The following is a 23,384-nucleotide window of genomic DNA, read 5'->3' as shown; positions in this document are numbered from 1 at the left end:
AGAATGGTAATGTCTGGGAAGACAGATTGGGATTCAGATGAGGAGCCTGAGGAGGGTGGAGATGGGACTGTGATGAGGAGCTGGGATGGAGGGGAAGAGACAGGCTTTGGACATGGACAGGGGAAGGCAGAGGGGGAACAGGGAAAGGAGGATTTGTGGCTAATGGAGCTTACTTTCCTTCAGAGCCTAAAATGGTATAGAAAATTCCTGAGTCACACCATTCCTCTGCTGCCATCAAATAAGCTGTAAATACACTGGCAAAGTGTCTCATTCCTCTCTAGTGCTAGTCTATGAGGATGACAATCTACTATTGCTATCTGTTACTCATAAACTCAAGTGGCAGAGATCTATGAGGTTGATCTGATGGCTCCAACCCTCCTGCTGATCCAGTGGGGTGTCCATTTGATTCCACATGATGGAATTTCTCTCTTTTTTTCAGTTTGCTTTTACAAAATTTAGGAAATTATACCCCCAAAGAAGATTAAGGTTGCAAGGTCAAGCACTCAAAACTTAGTAAAGGCCAGAATTAAGGGTTGCTTGTGCATCCTTAATCCTGTCCCTTCTGCATAAGTGTGGTGGTACAACCTTTATTACATGATTACATGCTGTTTCTTCGGAAAGCCTGCCTCCTTCAGTGTATGGGATGGATAATGCTCATTTATTTTGTTTTCTCCTTATTGTTCAGTGAGAGGCCCCTTGTCTATTCAAACCTGCTCTGAAGGCAGAAAAAATAATTTCCTCTTGGGTTTTTCTATGGTGTTCATCACTAAAGTATGCGTCACCGACATTAATTAATTTTATTTTCACCGCACCTGTGTGGGGGAAGGTACTTTATCTCCATTTTAGAGGTGGCAAACTCTTATTTCTATTTTACAAATGAGACACTGTAAATGGGTTTCCTCTCCAGACCAGAAACCTGTGGCTGGTAAGCCCTCTCGGTGATTACCAGCACAGGCACTCCATCAGGTACCTTTAGCTTGTGTCTTTATTATTTCTTGCCTTGTGCTCCATTTACAAGACAGGATAGCAGTAGATAAAAGGGGCCTCTCTTCTGCTCCCTGTCTCAGTCTTTTATACTGCTTACTTTCTTCTCTGAGCTATCCAGCTGGTGAGCTAATTACCTTATTAGCTCAGACTCACTACAGGTGCAAGTGATCCCCACTACTTTCCAAACCAATCAAACTACCTAACTCCCTCCTACTACTGCTACCCAGTGTCCTGAATCATAGAATCATAGAATATCAGAGTTGGAAGGGACCTCAAGAGGTCATCTAGTCCAACCCCCTGCTCAAAGCAGGACCAATTCCCAGCTAAATCATCCCAGCCAGGGCTTTGTCAAGCCGGGCCTTAAAAACCTCCAAGGAAGGAGACTCCACCACCTCCCTAGGTAACGCATTCCAGTGTTTCACCACCCTCCTAGTGAAATAGTTTTACCTGATATCCAACCTGGACCTCCCCCACTGCAACTTGAGACCATTGCTCCTTGTTCTGTCATCTGCCACCACTGAGAACAGCCGAGCTCCATCCTCTTTGGAACCCCCCTTCAGGTAGTTGAAGGCTGCTATCAAATCCCCCCTCATTCTTCTCTTCTGGAGACTAAACAATCCCAGTTCTCTCAGCCTCTCCTCATAAGTCATGTGCTCCAGACCCCTAATGGGGGGGTATCTTCTAAGTGATTAGGTTGCTGGCTTCCAAAAGGGACTCTCTCTTTTTAGCTGCCAACAGCACCCTCTCACAGGCACAGAAATATTAAAGTCAAGTGGCCACTAATTTGGGGTGCCCAATTTGAGATGTCAGAGTTGAGCACCCAGAAAATGAGGAACACACAATTAATGCCCACTGGTGAAAAGTTTGGTTTAAGTAACTTGCCCAGCATTACACTGGAACTCTGTAGCCAAGGCCAGGATAGACTCTAGTTCTCCAGTGCAACATTAAACTGCCTTAACTATGAGACCCTCCTTTCTGTTCCTGCAGTCACCCACTCATTCACTATAAATCTTATTTGCAGGTTCTGCAACAAATGACACAGGGCCCTACAGACAACAGTTTCCATTACTACACAGCCCTGATTTCATACCCAGAGATTAGTCTATCCTGTACACTGAATGAGGCACTGATCACATGGAAATAATAAGATGTGATCATGAAATTTAAAGATTATCACAATGCATATGGACAAGGGGGCTGAATTAAGGTAGGTTTCTCTGGGTTTTTTTTTTTTTATATACATACACACACACTTACTTTCCTTATATATAAGCAAAACTTTCAACGGGATTGCTAGATTAAACTGGTATGCCAATCTATATAAGGAATCTTTTTGCACTTTTGGAATTAAAATGTAAATGTTCTATTTATATTCCTAAACAACATTGTCTTAAGTATTTGCAAATACATCCCTGTGTAACACCATATAACAGAACTCCTTTAGAGTTCCAATCTCTCCTAACTGTATTCACTCCTTCGAACCTCCCAGTTATAGTTTTTCATGGGAATTAAAGCAGAAGTTGGAATGGAATGCTGGTCTGTAATGATGGATGGAACAAAATAGAATACTGAAGTGCCACACAGTTTTTCCTACTGTATGGTTCGACTTAATATGTTATGATCCACAAAATTTGTGTGACTCCACCCAACACGTGTAGCTAACACATTTGTGTGACTCCACCCAACATGCGCAGCTAACATATCACAAAATATGTTGAAGATGCAAGACAGGAGATGCACACTATTTGTTATTGTGCTTATTTGCAAAATTTCTAGTCGTTCATAACAAATGTTTTATCTTAGAGGTCTTTTTTATATTGCATGAGTTCCATATTAGGCTGGAATTCCAAAGGAAATTAATAAGGGCCTTTGTGTCTGAGGAGTTTTGTAATGCGGCTATGATTACCACTAAGAATGTTTTTCTTAAAAGCTGGATGTCCCACACATGCCCTATCGGTAAACCACTAGGCTGCTGAATTAAGATTTTATTTACCACTGGAATAAATAAACTACCCAGTGTGCACATACTTAGGAACCACATGTGGGAACCGTTCGTGGACTATATCAATGTCAGTTGAGTTGTTTGATATTTGAAAGATGTATGATAAATGTGGGAAATGTATCTGTACAATCTATAATGTTGCCTTTCCAATGTGTTCCTTTGTATGTCTTCGTCCCAATGAGACTGGACTTATTTTATTGCCCTATCCATCATGTTTTGAAGCTGCTGTTAGGGAAATTTCTATTCTTTTGCTCAGTTATTGCTAGGGAAATTTATTTTCTTCCACTTAGTTATAGTACTGATTGCTTTGATCCTAGTACAGTAAAAATATTTGAAAAAGCTTGATATTCATAGGGAAAAAACATACATGGCAGATATACACTTCCTTTTATGAACCCCTTTTCATTTTTATATGATTTAATTGTTGTTCTCTTAAAATAAGCCAATTTTTAAAAGGATCTATGATTATACGTTACGTAGAAGTTTGGAAACAGAAGTTATACATATAAATCTCCCTGATTCAATGCTTTATTTCTGAATAGCTACTTGATGACATAGGTAATGAGGAATGAAATGTTGATGAAAGTATTTTTACAGAATATTTTAATAACTGATAATTTTCCATCAGTTACTTGTGGTCATAAAAGTTTGATACTATATTTTAAAAAATACTTTATTGTTGGCTTGCACTGGCTGAGACACCTGTCATAATATCTGTTTACAATTTATAAAAATTTTTCTGCCAAGTTAGCTCATAGTTTACAATGTGGTTAATACTGAATTTGCAGCATGGCATGATTTTATACAACAACCTGCACTGTATGAAACCAACTAAATTATGTTAACTGTATTGAGAATTTTATTAAGCTGCAGCTACGCATAGGGATATTGGGCATACATTGCTGAAGTGTAACTAAAAATAAAATTTATAAAATTAATCATTTTGAAGTGAATTTTACTTCTCTGTGTGTATTTTTGTTCAAGGTAATTAGCTAACCACAGTTTGTTTATGTAAGGTGTGTGTAATCTGTTTATAGAACATGGCAGCTGACATAATGTAGTTCTTGGCAAGTTGTCACATTCCCTTCCCTCAAGCAACAGTTGAAATGATAAAATAACATTTAGATGAATAACTCCCCAACAGGTAAAAATCATTACACCCCACATTCTCCAACAGTATTTTCAATCCACCTTGTTAAACCTTTTCATGGAAATAGGCTTAGGTACAGTTTGATTTGCTTCAACAGAAGAACAATGCTTCAGTCAGTCTGGGATACCCAGAAATGCAGTTGAAGTAAGTTTACTGCTATTGAAAAGTGTATTCGTTGTAGACCAAAGGGATTCATGCAGACAGTAAACTAAGTCATAATTGTATTGAGGGAGGGGATTATATATATGAATATCATTTAATGAACACTGATTTATAAATGGAATGTGATGCATTATGTAGTGGGAGTCTTGAATAAAGTACCTACCAGCTACCAACATCCAGACAATTACTACCACATCCCTTCAAGAGGGCCCTCTATACATGGATCTCCCCTATCCTACAGAGGAAAGGGGTTTCAGCCACCTCCGAAGAACCATATTCCTTCTCTTCTAAACCCTGTGAATAATGCTTTAGGAATCAGGGATCCATGCTGGGGGAGGGGATGGAGAATGTTTGTGCCTGGAGCAGGAGTGAGGAGGGAGGCAGGGAGAGTGGAGTACATGCATCTTCCCTCTGAATCTGCAGAAATTTCCTAGAGAACAATAAATCAGTGGTTGTATTATCATTTCTGTGCAGTCTACCTCATCCTGGGGGGTCCCAGAGGCTGTTGTGACCAAGGGGTGTTCCCTGATAGCATGGTAGTTGGCTTCTGTGATGCATGGAAAGAAAGGGTTAAGGATAATGCAGGGTAGATGACCCAAATTCAACCCTTAGAGACATTTTGGTAGATAATGTTTGTAGTTTTGTGTGTTTAACAATATATATATTATATATATATATAAAGGTTAACAATATAATCAAACGGTCCCTGTCTATGCTGTATTCTGTTAGTTCAGAGATCAAAAGGAAATCTTAACATTTAAATAAACTGTAAACATAGGATATCTCTGTATTCATCTCTCTTTGAAATGTATAGCCAATCACCTGTGACTGGTGGAAAACAAGCAATTGCCTTATGTTAATCCATGTAGCTAATTACCAGTGATGCTTAAGAAATAGGTCTACTTCAAAGTCTCGATGATTACTTATTGTTCGCTTAAGGACTCTGAGCTGTCAAAGATGGCCTGGAACTGTATAAAGATGTCTTGTGTCCTGATCCTTTTTTCTCAGATCTGCTTGATGTTTCATGCGGGGAAGCTTAGATCCTAAGACTGAGATCTCCAGAGTCCCATCTAGATCACCCTGAATATGTTGGGTGTTTACCCGGAAACAGATTCCCCCAAAGTCCTAATTCTACTCCAAATAAATACTAAAACAGTAAAATAGCATAGGACTACTAAAACTATATACTGTACAACTAAACTCTTTTTAAAAGGTGTGTCACACACAAGAGGACAGTGATAATTTATGTGATTAAAATCTATGGACTAATTCAAAAAGAACTCTTTGCAACTACAAAGCTCACCGTCTCTACTATGAATCTGATCACAGAACTGTACTCATGTCTGTATGTATACTGATATTTTAACCAATACACTTTTTTTTCTTTTTAAATAAATTTTAGTTTAGTTGAAAAGGATTGGCTGTAAACGTGTATTTAGGTAAGATCTGAAATATTCATTAACCTGGGAGGTAATGTGTCCGATCCTTTGGGATTGGTAGAACTTTATTATATGATGAATAAGAATTTTCAGTGATCCTCATCATGTTTGATTTGGATGTCTGGGTGGAGGCCTGAGGCTGGGTTGCTTTAAGGGAACTGTGTTGGCTACTGGTTACCCAGAAGCCAACAAGGTATTATAGAAGCTGTTTTGTGCTGATTTGGTAAATGTAAGTATTGGGATATCTACCAGCTTTGAGGATTGTCTGCCCCATTCTTTGCAGTTCACCCTAATTGAGTAACTTCTGCATGGCTCCCTGGGACCCTGGTCACAGCTCCACTGCCTAGGAGCTTGGGTGGTGGAGGGGCAGTGCCACCAGGAGCTAGAGCTGATACAAAGACACAGATTCTTTGTTGATGTCCTATAATCTCTCAGTTCTACAAGGGTGAAATTCTGGCTCCATTAAAACCAATGGCAAAATACCGATTGACTTCAACAGAGTCAGTAATTCAGCCCAAGGATCCACCAGGTTTGCTGCAGTCCCTGTGACCAATTACATGAGGCCAGAACCCCCAGTGAAATGATGTTCAGGTACAAACAGTTACTGGTGAGCAGAAAGTTGGCTGACCCCCAAAAGAGCTCAAATAAATGCAAATAGTATCTTCAGCCCAAGCATTAACTACCCAATAATAACTTCCTGGCATAGGGCCAAGAACTGTCATTAACATTCAGCATCATAGAGTGAAGGAGGGAAAAATAAACATGAGGAAGAAAGTAAAGTAAAATAAGCAGTGGTATTGACAGAGCAGTGTGAAGAAACTACCCCATCTCTGTCTATGCTGTGTCTGCCTCTTTGGATAAAGAGAGGCTTTCAGTTCCTAGTGCTTGCAGTCTGGCACCTTTCATGGCTGCCACAACAACAACAAAAAAGCAGCAAGACAAAGACATTTTGCTTAATCATGCAGCAACTTTCTCTCTAATAGATCCCCCTCCTCCCCATCCCAAAATGAAGCCCCTGGCAGGTGGCATGTCACACACATGAAATAACAATAGTATATATTGCAGATCAGACATGCAGATGTTTGATTTTGTGTTTGCGTGCTACCCAATTAGTGGGGCCCTCTCACAGTCATTGCCATTGTACTCTCTGTAGGCACCTTATCACATGCCTTAAATAAAAAAGCAATTGAATTTAGAAAGTCCACTCATTGTCCCCATTACCTGTTGGTTGACTCTTTTATGGGCTAGCCTGATCTTGCAATCGTTACTCACAAAGAGTAGCACCCTTTTTAATTTGCTCGTCTAGCACTGTCCCTCTCTCAGCTGAATATAAAATGCCCATTTATCCACTTGACTATTCTGAGTAGTAAACTCCCTGGCAAGTTGGGGAGACCTAGGCCATCAATTTCTGCAGAACTTAACCCTTTGTTAAATATCCAAAATAGGTTTCTGGCCATTATGGTTGTGAAGATCACCTTCTGAAAATGAGTGAACGTGGTGCTGTATTCCAGAGTCTATAGAAAAATCGTTTTAGTGCCACAGCTACTCGTTTTCCCAAGACTGCACTGTTTTATCACTACTATTTAGAACACTCTGGGCCCAGTGAATTGGAATAACAATAATTTTTGGTTGCTGCTGCTGTGGAAGAAGACTGAGCAGCAGCAGCAGACAAACCTGGGGCAGGTCCTCAAGTAGTGTACATTGGCATAACTCCATTGAAGGCAATATACAATTTATATACGCTGAGTATCTACCCCAGGGAGTGAAATCCTGGTTCCATTGAAGTTCCTGGGTGTTTTGCTACTGAATTCAGTGAGGCAGAATTTCACTCATGAGCTATAGTTATCCATGGGCTGTGGGAGGACTCAAAAAACTTAAATTGGAGAAGGGTGATGTAGTGGAGAACCTCCTCGTGGTAGATTGTAGGCTGGGGTAGACAGGGATGCTGGAACAATTTTTAAATGGGGGTGCTGAGAGCCATTGAACCAAACTGTAAACCCTATGTATAGAGGAAACCACTTAAGACAGGGGGTGCAGCAGTGCCCCTAGTTCTAGCACCTATGAGGGTAGATGTAGTGAAGCCATTCCCACTCTAAGTAACTCAGAGGCTGGGGTGGAGGCAGGGCCGGCTCCAGGCACCAGCCGACCAAGCACGTGCTTGTGGTGGCACCTTACAAGGGGCGGCCAACTTTGGGGTGGCGGGGGGCGCTCGCGGTGTTTTTGTTTTTTTTGTTCGGTGGGGCAGCGCTCAAGGTTTTTTTTGTTTGTTTGTTTTTGTTTCGGGCAGGCAGCGCGGGGGTGTTTCGGTGGCGCGGCGCTGGGGGGGCATGGGGGGATAGGCGGCGCAGCGCTTTGGGGGGGATTTCGGTGGCCCGGCACGGCGCTCGGGGGCGGGGGGGGGGTTTGGCGGCATGGCGCTTGGGAGGGGGGGGTTGGGCGGCCTGGTGCGGCGCAGCCCGGCGCTGGGAGGGGTTGGGAGGTGTGGCGCTCGGGGGTTTCGGCGGCACGGCGCAGCGCTAGGGGAGGGGGTTTAGCGGCCTGGCGCGGCGCTGGGGGTGGGGTGTTATGACGGGGCGGCGCTCTTCTTTTTTGCCTGGGGCGGCAAAAAAGTTGGAGCTGGCCCTGGGTGGAGGAACATGTGCTCCTTCTCATTGCAGTGGTGAGGAAAGGGTGTCAAATTGACTAGACACCTTCTACCCGGAAGATGATACAAAAGCTGGGTCCAAGGCCAGTACCCTGCTAGAAATTACAGCTCCACTTCCAGCATCCTGGAGATAGGTAGGATATCCTGGTCTTCCTGCCAGTGTGATGCACCTGGTCCTTAACGGTGCCTCCCTCACACCCTACACTGCTGTCCAGTATGTTTAGTCTTCTGGCTAGTAAGTATCTGGTGAAAGCTTTTCCTAACTACATTCAAATATCTTCCATTCAACAACTACGGGCAATTTTTTTTGCCAGTACTTCTGTTTGTATGTATAACTGTACTTTACCATTGTTTTAGCACTCTGAGATGTTTTCTAAGTTTATGCACTTTCTCTTCCATGAGATGTACGATATTTCCCCAGATGCTGGGATGGGGGAATTGGACATGACCTGTAGATATTTTTCTCTGAGAAAGATGTTCTTTTAGCAACCTATGTTTAAAAAGGGTGCAAGCATGTTCTCATTCCTGCCTTCAAAAAGTGGATCAAACTACGTTGCCAACACCAATATTTCTCCAAATCTGAATCTGCCATCATAGTTGTTTTTCCAAAGTTATTGTAGCTGTATCTGGTTTGCATTTAAGTGCAATTCATTTTGTTGTGGGAGAAAGATGACTGGGATTATCAATGACTGTCTTAAATGTGCTATTGGCTGCACAAATGGCCAGTTCAAATGGGTAAGATAGAAACTAAAATGGCAGTAACCTTCCATTGGCGAAGGTGATAACACCAATGTTATCCCACCATTTCCAACATGTTCAGGTTCCAGAAGCTGGTCTTGTATTGAAAAAGGTAGAGATGTTTTAACTTTGTGTTTTGAGCTGTTGTTTCAGTAAGTTGTTTCTCTGCTGCAGCTGTTTTGAGGTTAATCTAGCATTAAGTGAATGACTGACTCCAATTTATATATAATAGATTAATGAACTAGTTTAAGCAATATGCATAGCTAGGTGCTATCTGTAGCTACACATACTGCAGATGTGTTCACATGGACAATGGGGAAGTTCAGTTTGTACCCACCAATGCTCACAGGATAAACTTGGTAAAAGGGAAGAAATCCCCTTCCTCACTCCTGTTGAGGGCAGATGGAATCCTACTTGAAATGCCCTCTGTGGATGGCTCCTTTTAAATTATGGCCTGGGTTTTTTAGGATCCCTGGTGGTGAAAGCTTTGCACTCAAGTAAGATGCTCTAAAATACTGTAACATATTTCCCAAACAGCCTGGTGACAGTCTGTCCCTATCTGGTCCTATCCACTTTATGAACTGCAGTGGTTAGCTCTCAGCCTCCTGGAGGAGTGGGATTTGTAGCTGTTTCTGATGGACTTTTTAACCACTGTGGTTCTGTGGCCTGATTTGTCCCAGCTCAAACTAAAATGTGTGTATTATTTTGTTTTCAAATCGTATCATGCACAGGATTGTGTTATTGATGCTAATGGTCATGACATGGTTGCACATGTGGACATTTTAGACTTGAAGCTCTCCCAGTGCTTTGAGGTGGACATATAATAGATCACATATGAATGGTGTGAGTCTGAGGCCTTGCTTGTGACCAGTGGAACACTAGTGTTCAAAACATAAATCTGTGAACTAGCCTTTTTGAAGTAGAACATTCAATGAGGATCACAGCCACATGGGCCAATTTAAACCATGGATTTGATTAAAAGTTTGATTAAAAACATCAGAAAATGGTAACACACTTTTGCAGATAAGCTCTGCAATGTTTGTATTCCAGCTCAGTGTAGTTAGTTGATTCAGAGTGTATTTACTTTTCCTGGCCACAGTTTAAGTACTTGGTAAAGTTACGTTCTATTATTAAGTGCTGACTCTTTTAGCCTAGATTAATGGGCTTTGGTCATTCAAGACTTCATTTCCTTAGAAGAGAATGAAATATACTGAAGTGTGAGCAACACCATAGAATTGGGCTTTTGTCCTATTATGGTATAAAGAATACAAAGAGAGTTTTCCAGGCTGGGGACTTACGGTTATTTCATACTTTCAACTGTGCAATTTCCTATGAATCCTCAGGACAGATTGTGATATTGAAAGCCATTTCCCTAATGAAATTAATGTCTTGCATTAATAGCTATGGTTAGATATTCCCTTTTACAAATGTTGATAATAAGACTGGAGAAATACCATCCCGGGCTGAAGAAACCTTCCTGATGAGAGAATCCACGTTTTCCAATGAAAAAATGTTTTGTCCAAAAAAAAAAACAAAAAAAAAAACACAAAGTCCTGACCAGCTCTATTTAGAATTCCTTAGGATTCACTGACTAGAATTGGTCAAATACAATTTGTCACTACATCATCTGGCAAATTTTGCCATTTTAAATTATTTGATTAATAATACGCGTGGCTCTTTTAAATGGACAAATGCTAGTAGCTAAATAATTTATGTGTATTTTCCATTATCCAGATGACTCTAGCACTAACCTTTCCATTCTGGTAGCTTGTGAGTTAAAACATTTGTTTAGGTTATACACACTGGTCTCAGCTTACTTTCTAATGGGCATTCCTCTATCTCATACAACTTCCATATAATTTGGCACAAATTCCAATGGCTAATATTTGATCTAGAGACCATTCTGCACTAGTATAGCATATGTGGTGCAGATAAGGATACAGGTACATTGGTAGAGTTGTGTGGGGATTTCTTAGGTGTTCCAGCTTTTACTATGCTTTGCTCTGTCGCTTGCTTGTGTAACAGCTGCCAAACACATTTTTCCTTTTGCTGTGCTAGCAGTATCTCACTTTCTTGCGCAATTAATTCCGTGTTCACTTTATGTAGGAGTAAGCTAACTGTGATGTTGCACTCCATATTTTTGTGGACATATGCTTATGAGTGTGAATATGATGTAACTGGAATATGCTTTACACAAAAGGTCTCTTGTAAGGTATCATAACAAAGGTTATAACCTACTGAATATATTCCTCCTATTTGAATGAATGTATCATTCTTGTATCTGAAGCTAGAAATATGAAGTATAACTCTGAGGTCCTATTGTAATTATGCAAAGTGTGGGACATTAATGGTGGTTTAGAATCTTGATGGCTCCCATTGACTAGGACAATTGGTTGTAAATGGTTTATTTACCTGCAAACCTTCCTGTGTACATGTGGGCCAACCCAGAAAGAATGGAGACTAGGGGTCTTACAGTGACATGTGACCATGTCACATGATACTGGAATCCATCTTAATCCTTGTACTTTTCCATTGATGAGGCGGGGGTGGGACAGGCACAGACAAAAGATTCCCACCTTGTGCCAAAGTTATAAAAGGGGGTGGAGCAGGACAAAGAGGGCTGCCAGTCACGAGAGAACCCCTGCTTACCACCTGAGATGTCTGCTAGATCTAACAAAGACTGTACCAGGGGAAAGGATTGGGGCCAGACTAGGAAGGAATCTAGTCTGTGAAAGAAGCTTATTGGAACATCTTTGAGGGTGAGAGATTACCTATAATCAGTTTCTTAATATATTAGGCTTAGACTTGTGTGTTTTTGCTTTATTTTGCTTGGTGACTTACTTTGTTCTGTCTGTTATTACTTGAAACCACTTAAATCCTACTTTTTATACTTAATAAAATCACCTTTGTTTATTAATAAACCTAGAGTAAGTGATTGATACCTGGGGAGCAAACAGCTGTGCATATCTTTATCAGTTTTGTAGAGGGTGGACAATTTATGAATTTACCCTGCATAAGCTTTATACAGAGTAAAACTGATTTATTTGGGGTTTGGATCCCATTGGGAACTGGGTGTCTGGGTGCTGGAGACAGGTAACCTGCTGAGATGTTTTCAGTTCAGTCTGCAGCTTTGAGGGCTTGGACCAGACCCTGGGTCTGTGTTGCATCAGACTAGCGTGTCTGGCTCAACAAGATAGGGTTCTGGAAGTCCCAAGCTGGCAGGGAAAATGGGCTCAGAAGTAATTTCAGCACAGACAGTCTCAAGGGGGTCTCTGTGACTGAACCCATCACACTAACAATTAGCTGTACCCAACTGTAAAGGACCAAAACGGTGATCCTTCCATGTTAGTTACCTGTCCTTATGTCAGCAATACTTGGCTGTTCTGTAGGAACACTGCCCCTTGGCCCTCTCCTCACCCACTGTAATAGTTACAGGAACTCATCACTGAGGATCTAAAGAGGGAGAATTCTGGTTGCCCTGAGGTCTTTCATAGGATGTGACTCTTTATGGGGAGACAGTAGAGCATAAAAAATCAATTTGAAATGAATAACACTACCTATCTGTCAACTAATTTTTATACTCTGCTCAAGTTGTGAGGAAGGGTATTAAGACAATATTCAATGTTAAAATAGTTGTGGCAGCCAGGGATGCCTTTTGTTCTCAGTGTCATGTCCTGCTACTGTTCTTCCCCAGTTTTCTTCTTAAAACTTCGCTCAACTGGTTATTAGTTGTTGCTACCTCTCCTAAGGCATGATATTAATACAAATAGATATGTAGGTCATTACTAATGTTCTTCCCTAAAAGTAGTCAGTCATTCTCTTTCCAATTAGATTCAGCTTGTTAAAAACCTGTTAGCATTCAGATTGTGCAGTGTTTTTCATAAACTGCATTACTGTATGACGGTACTTCAAATCAGGTAATTTAGAATTTCCTTGTCATTTCACATTAGTATTTTATCACTTTAATATACTGGTGCACTTAACCCCTGATTCATTAAACCATCCTTGTCCAGCAAATGACCAAGGTTGTGCTTACATCATTTCACATCAGTTTACTTAAATGTTGTACCTAATTACAATGAACTTAAGCATGTGGTTAAGTGGTCTGTTCAAATTGGAGCCTACGAGAAGGAACCTCAAACGATATATGTTACTCTCCTTTTTTAGTCTTAACTCTGGAAGATGATTAGATACCATGATCAGTGGTGTGGTGGTAGAAGCTAAACAGAATAGAATATTACTGATTCTAACTCTGTCACATAATTCACCATGATGCCTATACTGTGCCTTCATCTTCAACGTAGAAAATCTAAAATAAATCTAATAAACATTTAGTGTCTGTCACAGTTAACATCTGAACTAGGCTCTAAGATAGGCCTGCAAGGGGAGGAGCACTCTGGCTCCAATTCAGCAAAGCACTGACGCATATGCTTAACTTTACTGTTGTGAGTAAAAAGAACAGGAGTACTTGTGGCACCTTAGAGACTAACAAATTTAGTAGTTCCATTGACTTCAGTGGGACTTACTTTGTTCTTAAGGATAAGCACTGGCTTTGCTGGATTGCAGCTACAGTGCTCAACAACTTCCAATAAACTATTGTACCAACCTTTTCTGTAAGCAATAGGGAATTTTTGGCTCATTTTTCTACCTACTCAAACATTCATTTATTTAGATTTCTATAGACATTGAAAGGGCATCTGTCCAATACCCTAGCAGTCTTAGTCTTATATTAAAATAGTGAGGTAAACGCTGCAACCTGTAATGATTGGTTAATTTTGCACAGAAGAGACTTGAGTTGGTCAGAAACTATACATTAATAATTAAGATAAAGGAAACAGGCATTTTAGAAATTGTATCTTCAGTACTGATAAATCTGTAATATATGTAGTTTGTTTACAGAATGTTTATGGAAAATTTGGTCAGAGCATAAGCAAGATGTTGCTTGCTACTTTAAAGATTAATATTTCCTCTAAGAACAGGAGTGTGGTTTATTAAATTTAAACTCACCCAATTTGATTGGGCACAAGGTTTGAAAAATGACTGTTTGATAAGAGATGGTATGTAAAATATTTCATGTAATCTCTCCTAGTGTAGCTGACAAACTGTTAAATGTTAACAATAAAGCATAAAAAATCTGTTACGAGCACATAGATATGGTGTTGTACATAACAGATATGGAATTATTTATTATACCAATAACCTATTTTGCTAGGGATACCCAATTTTGGAAAACTTTCCTGAGGTTGAGGTTGCCTCCATTATTCTAAAACTCCCAGCTCATTGGATATTGGCTTTAGAGACACTAGTACTCCACACCCAAATTTCAAGGAAACTCTCTCTAGTTTCCTAGTATTGACCCAGTTCTGGAAGGTAGGGAAGGAATTCAAACATACAAGATTCTTTGCAACTTTGAACAATCATGTTAGTGAAACCATGTTCACGGCTTTCTGAAGCAGGGATCTAGTCAACATAGAGAGTCCACACTTGGTTTACTTTACATAGCCAAGATCCCAAATGATCTTGGAAAAAAAAATGCTTGGCTGAATTTTTGATGATTGGCCAGAGGCAGAAAGCCATGATTTTCTTCCTTTTCCATGTAAGGAAATCTCAACTAAATATTTGAAGAATACTTTTCACATGAAGTGATTTGTTTCTTCTATATCTAAAATAAATTGCCTTGACACACTTTGGACCAAAATTTTTGATTTCTAATCAATAACAAATTATGAACAAATTCTTGGACACTATATACCACAACCTTTCTACCAGAAAGTCTGGAGACCTTCTCTTCACTTTCTATCTGTCTAAGGGTATGTCTACACTACGAGAGTAGTTCGATTGTACTTAAATCGAATATGTGGAATCGATATTACAAAGTCGAACGTGTGTATCCACACTGAGGACAGTAATTTGACTTTGTGAGCCCACACTAATGGGGCAAGCATCAACATTGGAAGTGGTGCACTGTGGGCAGCTATCCCACAGTTCCCGCAGTCCCCGCTGCCCATTGGAATTCTGGGTTGAGCCCCCAATGCCTGCTGGGGAAAAAATGTGTCGAGGGTGGTTTTGGGTAACTGTCATCATCCAACCGTCGCTCCCGCCCTCCCTTCCTGAAAGCGCCAGCGGGCAATCACTTCACACACTTTTCTGGTGAGTGACAGTGCGGACGCCACAGCACTGCGAGCATGGAGCCCGCTGCGATCATCGCTGCAGTTATGGCTGTTGTCAACATCTCGCACCTTATCATCCACCTTTTCCAGAGGCAGATGCTGAGAACTCGGATGAGAAGGCCACGGCATCGTGGTGTGGACATGAAGTCTGAGAGTGGCACAGACCTGTCACAAAGCACGGGACCCCGCGCCGTGAACATCATGGTGGCAATGGGTCATGTTGATGATGTGGAACGGCAATTCTGGGCCCGGGAAACAAGCACGGACTGGTGGGACCGCATAGTGCTGCAGGTCTGGGATGAATCACAGTGGCTGCGAAACTTTCGTATGCGGAAGGGAACTTTCCTGGAACTTTGTGAGTTGCTGTCCCCTGCCCTGATGTGCAAGGACACCCGGATGCGAGCAGCCCTGACTGTCCAGAAGCGAGTGGCCATAGCCCTCTGGAAGCTTGCAACGCCAGACAGCTACCGGTCAGTCGCGAATCACTTTGGCGTCGGCAAATCTACCATGGGGGTTGCTGTGATGCAAGTAGCCAACGCAATTGTTGAGCTACTGCTGTCAAAGGTAGTGACCCTTGGAAACGTCCAGGTCATCATAGATGGCTTCGCCGCGATGGGATTCCCGAACTGCGGTGGGGCTATAGATGGAACTCACATCCCTATCCTGGGACCGGACCACCAGGCCAGCCAGTACATTAACCAAAAGGGCTACTTTTCAATGGTGCTGCAAGCACTGGTGGACCATAGGGGACATTTTACAAACATCAACGTAGAATGGCCGGGCAAGGTTCATGACGCTCATGTTTTCAGGAACTCTGATCTGTTTAGACGGCTGCAGGAAGGTATTTACTTCCCGGACCAGAAAATAACTGTTGGGGATGTGGAGATGCCTATAGTGATCCTCGGGGACCCAGCCTACCCACTAACGCCCTGGCTCATGAAGCCCTATACAGGCGCCCTGGACACTGAAAAAGAACTCTTCAATTACCGTCTGAGCAAGTGCAGAATGGTGGTGGAGTGTGCTTTTGGACGTCTCAAGGGGAGATGGAGAAGCTTATTGACTCGCTCTGATCTCAGCAAAACCAATATCCCCATTGTTATTGCAGCTTGCTGTGTGCTCCACAATCTCTGTGAGAGCAAGGGGGAGACCTTTATGGCAGGGTGGGAGGTTGAGGCGAATAGCCTGGCTGCTGATTACGCCCAGCCAGACAGCCATTAGAAGAGCCCAGCGGGATGCGCTGTGCATCCGGGAGGTTTTGAAAGCTAGGTTCCTCAGTGAGCAGGGTAACCTGTGACTATTACGTTTGTTTAAAGAGAAGCTGAACCTGCCCCCGTTTCTTTACCCACTTACTGTTGACTATTCTCTCCAGCTACATACCCCGTTCACCCCGTCCCCCCCCTTCCAACACACGTTTAAAAATAAAATAAATGGAACTTTGTTAATGAACACCGTTTTCTTTATTACGGATTTCGTGGTAAAGTGTTGAAACTGGGACGCAGACTGTGATGGGGAGCAGGCGTAGTGATGGAAAGAACACTTCTAAACTCAAGGAATGACAGGCTCCTGCTCCTAGAGTGGTCCGCAGTGGTGGACTGGTTGTTTCAACGGAGCCTGCCACCCCTCCTTTTCGGGACTCTTTGTGTGACTCTGCTATGTGACTTTGTGGCGGGGGAGGACGGTTACAGATCCCCTGCTGTGTGGCTCTGTGATCCATGATAAGGACCGCTGCATAAGGTCTCTATCCGCCCTTCCCCGCCACAAAGTCACATGCCCCCCCCCCCTCCCCCAGAACATGAAAACCACCTCCCAGACTGACCAGGGTGCCTAGTGACTGCAATGTGTATGTGACCTTCTGCTGAACCTGCCCCCGTGTCTGTACCCTGGTAAAGGTGACTGTCCTCTCCAATTACCAACCCCCTTTCCCCCCTTCAAACACACTCTCCCCTAAAAGAACATGATGGAAACAGTAATTAACAGAAAACATATTTTTTATTAACAACTACACAGTTAGGGGATGAAACTGGGACAGGGGCTTGGGTGAGGCGGGAAGGAAAGGACTTATCAATTTTTTGGGAATGAGAGCCTTCTGGTACTTGAGCGGTCTGCAGGGGTGGAGTGACAGTTTTCACGGCCCCTGCCGCCCCTCCTTCTTGGGACTTTGGGTGAGGGGGGTATGGGAGTTTGTGGTGGGGGAGGGCGGTTAGAGAGAGACTGCAGCGGGGCTCTGTCCTCCTGCCTCTGGTCCTGCAGAACATCCACAAGGCGCCGGAGCGTGTCCGTTTGCTCCCTCATTAGTCCAAGCAGCGTTTGAGTCACTTGCTGGTCTTCCTGCCGCCACCTCTCCTCCCGTTCGCTGTGTGCTCGCTGGTATTGCGACATATTCTCTCCACTGGGTCTGCTAGGCCGCATCGGCTCGGGAGCAGCCCATAAGTTCTGAGAACATGTCGTCCCGTGACCTTTTCTTTCTCCGCCTAAACTGCGCCAGCCTCTGTGAGGGGGATGCCAGAGTAGGTCGGGAGACAGTCGCAGCTGTGGGATGGGAAAAAGGGAGTGAATTCCTCACAAAGATAATTTTTGTGAACAATGAACATAGTCTTTCTCTGTGAACAAGACCATGCACAGCACCTATCACATGCGCACTCAGGACAAGGTCGAATTTTCGGCCTTCGCATTCAGTGCCTGGGGTCTTGCAGTGGAGATCAGACAAGCGGGGCAGGACAGCGAAATTCGGGTAGCAGGCTGACCTGGTAAGCCGTAGACTTTTGGCTGCTTAAAACTTAAATTATAGCAGTGCCCTCCTTTCACGTTCAAAGCAATGCTCCTATCGTTGGCCAGTTCCTGCTGCCGGCAATCCGGCCAGCATGAACTCTGCCCCTGTCCCACCCCCTCGCGGCTGTCCCTGGGAAAGATCCCTGTATGCTGCCCCTCTCCCGCCTCCACCACGTGGCTGTAAACCGCCGGTGACAGTTCTGTAAAGGAACAGGCAAGCAGTCCCAATAGTAACATTCCCCTAATTCTAAGCAGGTCACCATGAGCGACATCACTCTGCTGAGAATTTCTGAGACCGAGAAAGAATGCATGCTGCGTGAAAGCCAGCAAAAACCAGGGCCGTATGCCACCATGCTCTGCAAGGCAATGATCCCAGAGTACTTGATGATAGCCTGGCGAGGAAAAGTTTCCTACCACGGAGTACACAATAAGGCCGCTCTCCCCAGGAACCTCATGCAAAGGCTTTCCAGTTACCTCCAGGAGAGCTTCATGGAGATGTCCCATGAGGATTTCAGCTCTATCCCCGGACATATAGACCTTCTTTTCCAGTAGCTGCACTGGCAAGGACTAAAAAGTAGTGCGCCTAGGGCAAACTAATCATGATAAACCGGACATTTAGATTCTTTTGCAGTAGTTGCACTGCCAAGGACTAAAACGTTAAGTGCCTAGGGCAAACAAATCATGAAAAACCTATTGTTAATATTCCCGTTCTGTTCAAAATAAATGTTTACATGTTTAAAACACTTACCGACTGATCCTTCCCCTGATTCAGGGTCTGGGTTAACGCCTGGGGACGGTTGGTAGGGGATCTCTGTGAGGGTGATGAAGAGATCCTGGCTGTCTGGGAAATCAGCTTTGTAAGCGCTGTCGACTGCCTCCTCCTCCTCCTCACCTTCCTCATCTGCCCCGTCTGCTAACATCTCCGAGGAAGCGGCCGTCGACAATATCCCATCCTCAGAGTCCACGGTCAGTGGTGGGGTAGTGGTGGTGGCCGCACCTAGAATGGAATGCAGTGCCTCGTAGAAACGGCATGTCTGGGGCTGGGATCCGGAGCATCCGTTTGACTCTTTGGTCTTCTGGTATGCTTGTCTCAGCTCCTTGATTTTCACACGGCACTGCGTTGCATCCCAGCTGTATCCTCGCTCTGTCATGGTTTTTGAGATATTCTCGTAGATCTTTGCATTCCGTCTTTTAGATCGCAGCTCCGAAAGCATGGACTCATCGCCCCACACAGCGATCAGATCCAGGACTTCCCGATCAGTCCATGCTGGGGCCCTCTTTCTATTCTGAGATTGCATGGTCACCTCTGCTGGAGAACTCTGCATCATTGCCAGTGCTGCTGAGCTCGCCACAATGTCCAAACCGGAAATGGGATTCAAACTGCCCAGACAGGAAAAGGAATTCAAATTTTCCCGGGGTTTTTCCTGTGTGGCTGGTCAGAGCCTCCGAGCTCGGACTGCTGTCCAGAGCGTCAACAGAGTGGTGCACTGTGGGATAGCTCCTAGAGCTATTAGTGTCGATTTCCATCCACACCTACCCTAATTTGACATGGCCATGTCGAATTTAGTGCTACTCCCCTCGTTGGGGAGGAGTACAGAAATTGAATTTAAGACACCTCTATGTCAAACTAAATAGCTTCGTTGTGTGGACGGGTGCAGGGTTAATTCGATTTAACACTGCTAAATTCGACATAACCTCCTAGTGTAGAGCAGGCCTAAGATACTTATATGGCACCCACCCACCCACCCACCCACATCACCACAGTATCTGAGCACCTCACAATCTTTAATCCCTTTGAGGAAGAGAAACACTGTTAACCCCATATTTCTCATGTTCTCTTAAACTCTCATTGTGGAATACATGGAGCAAAAAAAAATACTGAAGGAGCCCAACCTCACACATAACAAGAACATTGAGTATTAAAAGTAATTACATATTCAAACATAGCTTTGAGAAGTGCTTTTGTTTACAAATAACATAAATTTGGGGATGCTATAAATCGTTTAGATAACCGGGACAATCAGGTTTCTTCCAGCTTGAGCTGCATATCCAAGCCTCAGCTGTTAGTAATAAACTCAGATTTAAATTGATTGAATAATAATTTTATTCAGTCTAGTTTTCTTTTGAAAATAGTTACATCAAATAGTTTGAAAACTGTTCCAGATGTAGCTGTTCTTTCACATTGGGAATGCATGAGCAAATGGAAGATGGATCATTTGATCGATTCAAAATAACAAAGTATGACCCAGTCTTCTATCTTAACATATCTGACAAGCAATTTCACTGTTAATGAAACTAAATCAGAAAAGCCCTTTTCTAACAAAGACAAAGGTTCAGTTATAATTATGTACATAGTCAAAGAATTTCTAGAAACCTATACCCATGCCAGGAAGCAAACAAAGAGAGCCTACCTCTCCTCTGCTGTTACAGGCTTTACTTGAAGAATGCCATAAGACTCAGTCCTTTCCCACATATTATTTTATATTAAGGCTTGTTGAAATTTTTCCATGTAAACTGTTCTTTGGTAGAAAATTGGGGATTTGAGTGAATGAGTGAGGAAAATTTTGACTTTTTGTTGAAAAAAACATTTTCAATTTGGAACAGCCACCTCTGTGCTTTGTACCACTTCAGCTTGTGCTTCTTCACAGTCATCAGGAGGTCTTCATATGACCCAGTGCATTGGGTGATGAGGTTGCAGACCTCTTCATTAATGACGTGGTCAAAGTAGGAGATGCCCAGGATTTTACAGAAGCATATCATCTCTACTACCTGTATTTTCCATTCAAGTTTGCCATAAAGGTCCATGTCTAGCATGCATACAATAAAATGGAGATTACCAAGGCATGCAGCGGTTTCAGTTTGGATTCCAGGGAAATGTTCTTATTCCTCCAAATTGGCTTTAGCTTTGCCACTGCTGTGATTGTTTGCACAGTTCTTGCCCCAATTTATGTCTTGGATCCTTCATCAGTGATGATTGCCCCCAAATACTTGAACTGTTTCACTGTCTCCAACTCTTGTCCACTGACAGTGATATGTGAGCTAATCCCATCATGTTTGTTTGTCATCAGCTTGGTTTTCTCTGCACTGATTTCCATGCCATATTTTGTGGAGGTTTCATCCAATCGTTTCACAAGGTTGGCAAGTTCATCTTCGCTGCCTGCCAGGCCATCAGTGTCCTCAGCAAACCGAAGATTTGAGACTATTCGCCACTCCTCCCCCAATGCTGACTGTGCATATGTGATCTTTTGGGCATCAGTCATTATGCACGCCAAGTAGATGGTTGAACAGTGTGAACGAAAGAAGGCAGCCTTGCCGGACTCCAACAGTGGTGCGAAACCACTTTCCTATTGTGCCATTGATGAGAACTGCACTGCTGGCCTTGGCATGCAGTTGTTTAATAAGCTTACGATCAACATTGTACTTCTTCATGGTTGCCCAGAGAGCTTTGTGCCATACTCTGTCAAACGCCTTCTTGAAGTCAACAGAGACATGGTAGATGTCCTGCTGGTGTTGTAAGTACTTCTCACATAGAACATGAAGGTTGAAATTCTGTTCTGTGGTACTTCTTCCAGTCTGAAAGACAGCCTGTTCTTCAGCGATGATATTCTCTGCTTGTGGCTTCAATCTGTTCAATATGACTTTCAACATCACCTTGCTAGGATGGCTAATTAAGCTTAGGGTCCGATAACTTTGACACAATTGCAGGTTGCCTTTCTTTAGCACAGGGATGATTAGTGACTGTGTCCACGTGGAGGGCCACTCACTGGTCTGACAGATCTTGTTGAGTACATCTATTACTATTTCTCCTCTGAATTTCGTCAGTTTGGCTGGGATGTTGTCAATGTCTGTAGCCTTTCTGTTCTTCAGTGATTTCACAGCTGTGTCCACTTCTTCACGCAGTATTGGGAAGTCATCCTCCTCTGACTCTGGGCTGTCTAAGACACTAGGATCTCCATTTGTCTGGTGGTGTACAGATCAGAGCAGTATTTTGTCCACCTATTGATGATGTCCCTTTCTTCTGTAAGATTGTTCCCTTCTTTGTCTCAAATTGTGTTAGCTTTGGTCCATCTTTTCTTCGTCAAAACTTTTACAATCTGGAAGGCTCATTTGCTATTTTTATTATTGATACACTCCTCAATTTTAGAGCATTGTTTTTCAATCCATATCTCCTTGGCCACCTTCATTACTTTCTTGATCTTTCTGCCAATCACTCTGTATTTATCAGCTCCCTCAGTATTGTTCTTGTCTCTCTTAAGTTCTCTTCTAATGTCACACATTTGTAGTATTTCATTTGTGACCCATGGTTTTGTCTTCTTATGATGTTTCCCAAGGATGTCCATTGCTGCCTCATTCATTACAGCATTGAAATTGTTGGTCATTGTTTCTACGTCTTCCTCTAGAACAAGCAGGGGGGCAAATTTTCTGCTGATCATTGCTTGGAATGACTCTGCAATGTTTCAGTCTTTGAGTCTTTCTAAGTCAAATTTGGTTCTGGTGAACTTTGGCCTGATGATTTTTCTTAGCCGTAGTAAAAAATTTAGCATCACAAGGTTGTGATCACTTCCAATATCAGCACCGGGGAATCTCTTTCTTTTAGCTCTGTTAATCCCAGAATGAAATCAGTTTTGCACAATGATGTAGTCAATCTGGCTGTGATGTAGACCATTAGGTGTGTGTCATGTTGATCGTCTGGATGCTTTATGTGGTCCTAATGTGTTTTCAAGAACCAGATTTTTATAGCTGGCAAACTCCAAAAGCCTCAATCCTCTCTCATTGGTTACCACATTACAGAAAGGGCCACAATAATCTCGCCAATCTGCCTGTGAGACAGTACCCATTTTAGCATTCCAATCTCCTTGTACAATCAGGATATCTTTCTTGTGTACCTTTATCAATGATGTCTTGGAGCTGATTGTAAAAATCTTCAATTTGCTCATCATCATAGTCTGTTGTAGGGGTGTAGACTTGTACCACTTTGATACTAAATGGTACTGCCTTTAGACGGATGGAAATAAGCCTGTTGGACATTGGGCAGCATCCTAATACTGAATTCTTGATATCTTTAAGCACAAGAAATCCTACACCATTGACATATTTGTCCTCTCCACTGTAATAGAGTACATGGCCTTTTTCTGTTAGTATCTCTCCAAAGTTCTTCCATCTGACCTCAGAGACTCCTAGGAGGTGCCAGGTGTATTGTTCCATTTCGTACATGAGTTCTTTCAACCTCCCTATTTGTCTCAATGTCCTTACATTCCATGTGGCTACAGTGATGTTATCTCTTCCATGGATCCTCTTTGTTGGGGTTACACCAGTAGTATAC

Source organism: Malaclemys terrapin, chromosome 2 (assembly GCF_027887155.1).
Source record: "Malaclemys terrapin pileata isolate rMalTer1 chromosome 2, rMalTer1.hap1, whole genome shotgun sequence".
NCBI classification, from domain to species: Eukaryota; Metazoa; Chordata; order Testudines; family Emydidae; genus Malaclemys; species Malaclemys terrapin.
Note: the sequence above shows the minus strand (reverse complement) of the source record.